Source organism: Gadus morhua, chromosome 18 (genome assembly GCF_902167405.1).
Source record: "Gadus morhua chromosome 18, gadMor3.0, whole genome shotgun sequence".
Lineage (NCBI taxonomy): Eukaryota > Metazoa > Chordata > Actinopteri > Gadiformes > Gadidae > Gadus > Gadus morhua.
The window spans coordinates 18,557,536-18,563,446 of record NC_044065.1 but is presented as its reverse complement, the minus strand read 5'-3'; the positions used below and the strand labels follow the sequence as shown (position 1 = coordinate 18,563,446).

At 40.4% G+C, this 5,911-nt stretch overlaps 1 long non-coding RNA gene across 1 annotated transcript; it reads right to left on the bottom strand.

The window, feature by feature from the left end:
• Positions 1 to 3,882: 3,882 nt before the first annotated feature.
• LOC115531660 (uncharacterized) lies at positions 3,883 to 4,958 on the bottom strand. The gene is made up of 4 exons (XR_003973912.1): positions 4,706 to 4,958; positions 4,339 to 4,461; positions 4,180 to 4,245; positions 3,883 to 3,970 (listed from the first exon to the last, which is right to left on the bottom strand). It is a non-coding gene; the product is annotated as an uncharacterized LOC115531660 (long non-coding RNA).
• Between the last annotated feature and the right edge of the window lie 953 nt (positions 4,959 to 5,911).

Genomic DNA, 5,911 nt, shown 5'->3' with positions numbered 1-5,911 from the left:
TCAGAACAAAACATTTCTTAACACAATTAAAACAAATATAAACAATTGCTTAAAAACAACAACATATATAAAAACAAAAAACAAAAAGCCAAACCAACTACAATAAATACAAAATAAGTACAATATATAGAAAATCAACAAAAGCTACTTGGTACACCGATGTACGTCATTCCTACCGCTCCCACCTAGCGTGCCAGTGCCCTCTCTCTCCTGCCTGTCCTGTCTGTGTTACAGGCTAGACAGAGGTGTGGCGATTCCATCATCGGTTTTGCACAGCTCTGATGATACCAGCGTTGGCACCGTTCACAGGAAATCTAAACAATTTGATATTGACAATATCAGTTGAAATGTTCATACGTAGTTTTGGTAATTTGGTAAGTGGCACCAACTCCTGTGCTATTAACACTGACAATACTGTTCATCTGATTGAAAATAAAGGTATATATATAATAAATTATGACATGTCTTACCCATTGTACGTCCTTGTCTGTTTCTGGATTGTCTGTCTGTCCACATTGGTGGCACACCTCAGTCAGGTCATCTAATAAAAGATAATGACTTTAGGTCATTATGTTCCTCATAATGACCTAAATTAACTGTAACAGTTGCTCTATATTACATTGCCTTTGCAAAGCAGCCCTAAAAAAAGAATTATAACTGCATGTTTTCATGGGGGAAATAGTTACCAGTATTCTGAAGGAGAGCAGTTGCGATTGCCATTCACATTTCCCCTACACCTTTTCTTGATGTATTGAATTTGCAGTTTTCACCCTTAAGTAGGGTGGATTGCCCTAATGTGGGACATTTTTTGCTTTTCGGATTTCTGTAGAATAATACGATGTGAAGGCAACACATTAAATCCCCATCCACATACCTTTTTGAAACCCTCAGGGGGTGTCCTAATCAAATCAAAAGAGAAAATCCAGATAACACATTCGTAAAAGAAATTATAAAGATATCAGTGCTCTTAGTGCCAAACTGTCTGAGAAAATGTGCCGCTTCCTAATGTCATTTGCCTAATGTGGGACACTGTAAAGTCTATGTTAAAAGGTCTAAACCATGGGGCACCTTCATTCATGAATGATAGTGTAACTTCCTCAATAAGTAATTCAGTAGGTTATTTTTATGTTCAGTCATTTTATCATTTCCAATGTTGTTCCTGTTAAAAAAAAACAAGGTTTGGCCTATGATGAACGTTGGAAAATTGAGCAACATCACGCAAATAAAACAATGATGGTTTTGATGCATTTATTATGAACTCATGAAGTATAGTCAAAGGTAAGTAAATAAGTAAGTATATTTAAGGGTAAGTAAACATGAAGTATATTTAACAGTCCTATAACAATATCACAGACAACAGTGGATTAAACAAACCAGATTTAACAAACAACAGCGGATTAAAACAAAGGATAACAAATGATTGCTACATTTCTGGGAACAGGCAACCTTTACATGTAAAGGCATTGTCGTCGTCAATCACCCCATTGTCCTCTGCACAGCTTTCATGGAACCAATGGGAACAGACTGGACAAGAAACCCACTCCTCTGTCGACTTGGGGTCATTTGAGTCGCCATACGAATGGTGGCAGACATCACATGGTTCATGGTTGACTTGATGGACTTCCTTGAGTGTTTTCTTTGCTGTGGATTGCTTGATTGTTTTCTTTGCTGGCTTTTGCTTTTGCTTGTTTTTTGTTGCTTTTTCTTTAATAAAAATAAAGTGGTCATCACTGGTCAGATCATATGACGGAGGCACAGTAAAAAGGCAAGGATTTTAAAAAGGTACAGTACGGTTGTGATGAAAACAAACAATACCCCTCAAAGGAAAGGGTGCACTGAACTAAATAGAGGGAGTGATGTGCACCTTTCATCAAATTTAAAAATTCGATGTTGTACACGTGGGAGGAGTGGCCATCAACAAGGAGCAAGTGGGGTCGTGGATCATCTTTGGGCAGGCTTTGGAGAAAAAACTTGCCCCATTCAGTGAATAGTTCAGTGTTTATCCACCCGTTGTCTGACATCCTGAGGAAGGCATTCTCGGGAGCCCCAAAGAGCCAATCTGCCTTCATCCTCTTGCCCTTGAAGATGATCAGGTTCGGCCCATACCCACCACCAGCGTTGATGCAGGAAAGGCAGGTTGAGGTTTCTCCTTTCTCCCCAGCAGTGATCTCAAAACAAGGTGACCCAGCCTCGGCAATCACCCTGGTGGAGAGGAAGTGATCTTGGAGCACAGTCTCATCACAATTCCAAATATGATCTGGAACATTCTCCAACCCCAGTCTGTCAATTGTGTCCTGATATTTTTGGAACCACGTATTTACAACAGTGCGGTTGAATCCAGCAGCTCTGTTGGCTGAGAGAGCCTCAGGTTTCCTGATCCTGATTTTCTGGTTGCGCCTCAAAAAACCCCTAAACCACTTGTAACCAGCCTTTCCCTTTACGTCACTGAATCCCCTGATTCCTTTCTTGGTGGCAAACTGGTAGGCCAGTTGCTGTGTTTCACTCATCCTCAGGGGGAATCCTCGTTTTGCTAATGTGACTAGCATCTCCCCAAGCTCTACCTCATCCCCACTGCTGATGATCGGCTTTCTCCCTATTGTGTGCTCCGAGTGACCACTACCTTTTACCCTGCGCTGGAGAGTAGAGTTGGGTACGTTCCAGGCCCTAGCCAGCAGTCTCAGGTTAGGGACCCCACCATTCTCAATGACCTGCCTGTACTCCTCTATTGCTCCTTTCATCCTGTCCTGCTTCCACTGATTTAATTTCCTCGTCTTATCCTTTGCCTGCCTCTCTCCCTGTGTCTTTCTCGCCTTTGCCATTGTGATCTGAAATACATTTTATTAAAGTTAACACTATATTTATGTAACAAAATGCCTTATTGAGTTGCTATTTCGTTTCAGACTCCCTACTCCCTTCACACACACACACACACACACACACACACACACACACACACACACACACACACACACACACACACACACACACACACACACACACACACGCCGTAAAAATGTCCCTTGCCCTTAATATATCTGTAGTAATAAAGTATTTTAATACTGCAAAAGATCAGTAAGAACATATAAATAACCATTACTGTTGCATGCAACTTGTCCTAAAGTGGGACAATAGAAAAATCGATTAAAATCAAATATATAGTTTAAATATATACCATGCTATACAATTTTTATATGAACAAACATTTCATAAACACATTAAGATAAAAAGTAGCATGATTATTTTGATAATAATTAATTTATACTCAACACTAATTTGGTCAAAACTGTATGTCACTGACGTTGTGGTAGCATTCACGGCAGGTACTTCCTGTTTGATAATTTTCCCGCCCTTATTTATGACTGGACAGTTCAAAGGTTAAATTATTTTGATCACATGACACTACAGCTTTGGTTTCCCCATAGTTTCGCTAACATTCATTTGTTTGGGGAAGAGCCACACCCACTAAAGCTTAGGTGTCCCACATTAGGCAGTGTCCCACATTAGGCCAGTTAAGACAAATTAGTTAAGACAAATTAATAGTTAAGACAAATTAATATTTTGATCTAAATGTGACAAATTACTGTTATGTTACCTCTAAGAATAACATTGGCTTTGGATGCATTGTCACTGACAGACAATGTGTTAATTTTATTTAAATCATAGTTGGCCCATCCCCTAACACTTACTTTCAATACAAAGGGCCCGCAGGAGGTACTGTCAGTCTGACGAGGGTGTGGGACTGTGTCGCATCCCCATCTGGACACATTAATCCCCCTAAGTCTCATGAAGGCTCTGAAATATATGAAAAGTAACTGTAGTGGATTGCTATACACTCTGTATGAACGTCCCAATAGAAATCCAAGAGCAAAATCTCAGCTTACCTTGTTACATCTTTGCAACTATTTATGTCGGTACTGGATTCCCCAAGAGGATCGAGTAAGAGAGCCTTTTTTTGTGATGGGATCATGACCTTTATTTTTTTTAATAATAAAAAAGACATTAGCGGAGATCTATGCTACTAAAATACACTGCAAATCACCTACACATACACATGGCAACACCGGAATTTACCACTTACTTTATGGCAAGTAGACTATACTGAATATAAGTATGTAAAATAAAACAAAAGGATCGTAAGAGTAATTTATGACTTCATGTATGCCGCAAGATTTCACTTACAGTGAGTTTCCAGTGGTGGTTCTCATTGATGATCCCAAGGATGTACTTGTACATGTGTGGATCCAGCTAAAAGAATAAAAAGTTCCAATTATTTATGGAGTTCATAACTTTGTACGGACACATCAGTTCAGTATTGGAGCAGGAAAAGCTTTCCCTAACCTTCACTTTTGGTTGTTTCCTTTTCCATATGTTGGACATCTCGAATGTGTCAATTGCCATAGCCCTGTCGGTTGACTTCACATTAAAGTCTCGCACCAGTAGCTGCATGTAGGCATTCATGACCTGAAAGAAAGAAATAAAGACAAGAAAGATAATCAGTTAGATTAATAAAAAGGCTGTTTAACTACATGGGTAGGTCAAATGTAACACTTACAATGGAAAGAGTACTAAAATGCTAATGATCCTGATAAATTAAACTGTACTATAAGTGATACCAGAGTAGTGATGTCAAAAATATATGCTCTAACAACATATATAACAACGAGAAAGTAGTTAGTCCATTACTATGAGCAAGGTGAGGTCTTACCTCACTCTCAAACTCCATATCTGGAGCGGTTCTTGCGATGTCGGCAAAGAAGATTAGGTATGGCCCTATTTTTGAGAGCAGCACATAGACATCTGTTCCCTGCCAAGCTTCTTCTACACCTGCAATATTAAGGTATAATAAATACTGGAAGCATCCACATAATATTTAACATGTAGAAAACCATAACATTAGATTATAAATCACATGTTTATACATATATATAATGAACTTCAGCAAATCTCCAAACATACATATCACATACATTTTGCTGGGTCTGTGACTGGGGATGCTGGGGTGGATGCTGGTGGGGTGGATGCTGGTGCTGGGGTGGATGCTGGTGGGGTGGATGCTGGTGCTGGGGTGGATGCTGGTGGGGTGGATGCTGGTGGGGTGGATGCTGGTTGGGTGGATGCTGGTGCTGGGGTGGATGGTGGTGGGGTGGATGCTGCTGCTGTAGCGGTGGACGCTGGGGTGGATGCTGCTACTGTGGTGCCGGCTAGCTTGAGGTTTCCCTTCAAATTTTGGGGGATGTGAGGACTCTGTGCATGGTGATGCCTCAGGTGGTCAATATTGATCTTTGGAAAGACAACACCATTCACATCCACCAAGTCAGCACTTATGTTCTCAACTGACAACACAGTGTATGGCCCCAGGAAATTGGGGTCCAGCTTGCCTCCTTTCCTTTACCGGCTCCTAATGTTCAACCTCCAGACCATGTCACCAACATTGAATTTCTGCATCGATGATTTTAGGGACATCCTCTTCATCTTCTCTTGTGCTTTCTTGGTGTTCCCCTCAGCACACGAGAGAATTTTGCTGATATTGAGGGCAGAGTCGGTCAGGTTGTCTTTGGCCACAGTCCTCGACACTGCTGTCAATCTGAAAATGTATTTTAAGTTTATAGCGTGATATTTATAGAAAAGCTTACACATTTATTAGTATTTCAGTCTTTGTAGTATTGAATATTTAGAGTAGTTAAAAGCCTGTACTAACCTGGTACTGCTCTGGGATCTGGGATGGATATCGCGCCTCTCTTCCAAACATCATAAAGAATGGAGAGAAATTAGTGGTCATTTGTTTTTTTGTCCTTAGGCCAAACATTACAGCATCGAGATGCATGTCCCATTCCTTGGGGTTGTTTCCGACCAGTTTGCAAAGTGCTCTGAAGAGATGATACCATCAAAGATTGATTAATATTGCCTCGTC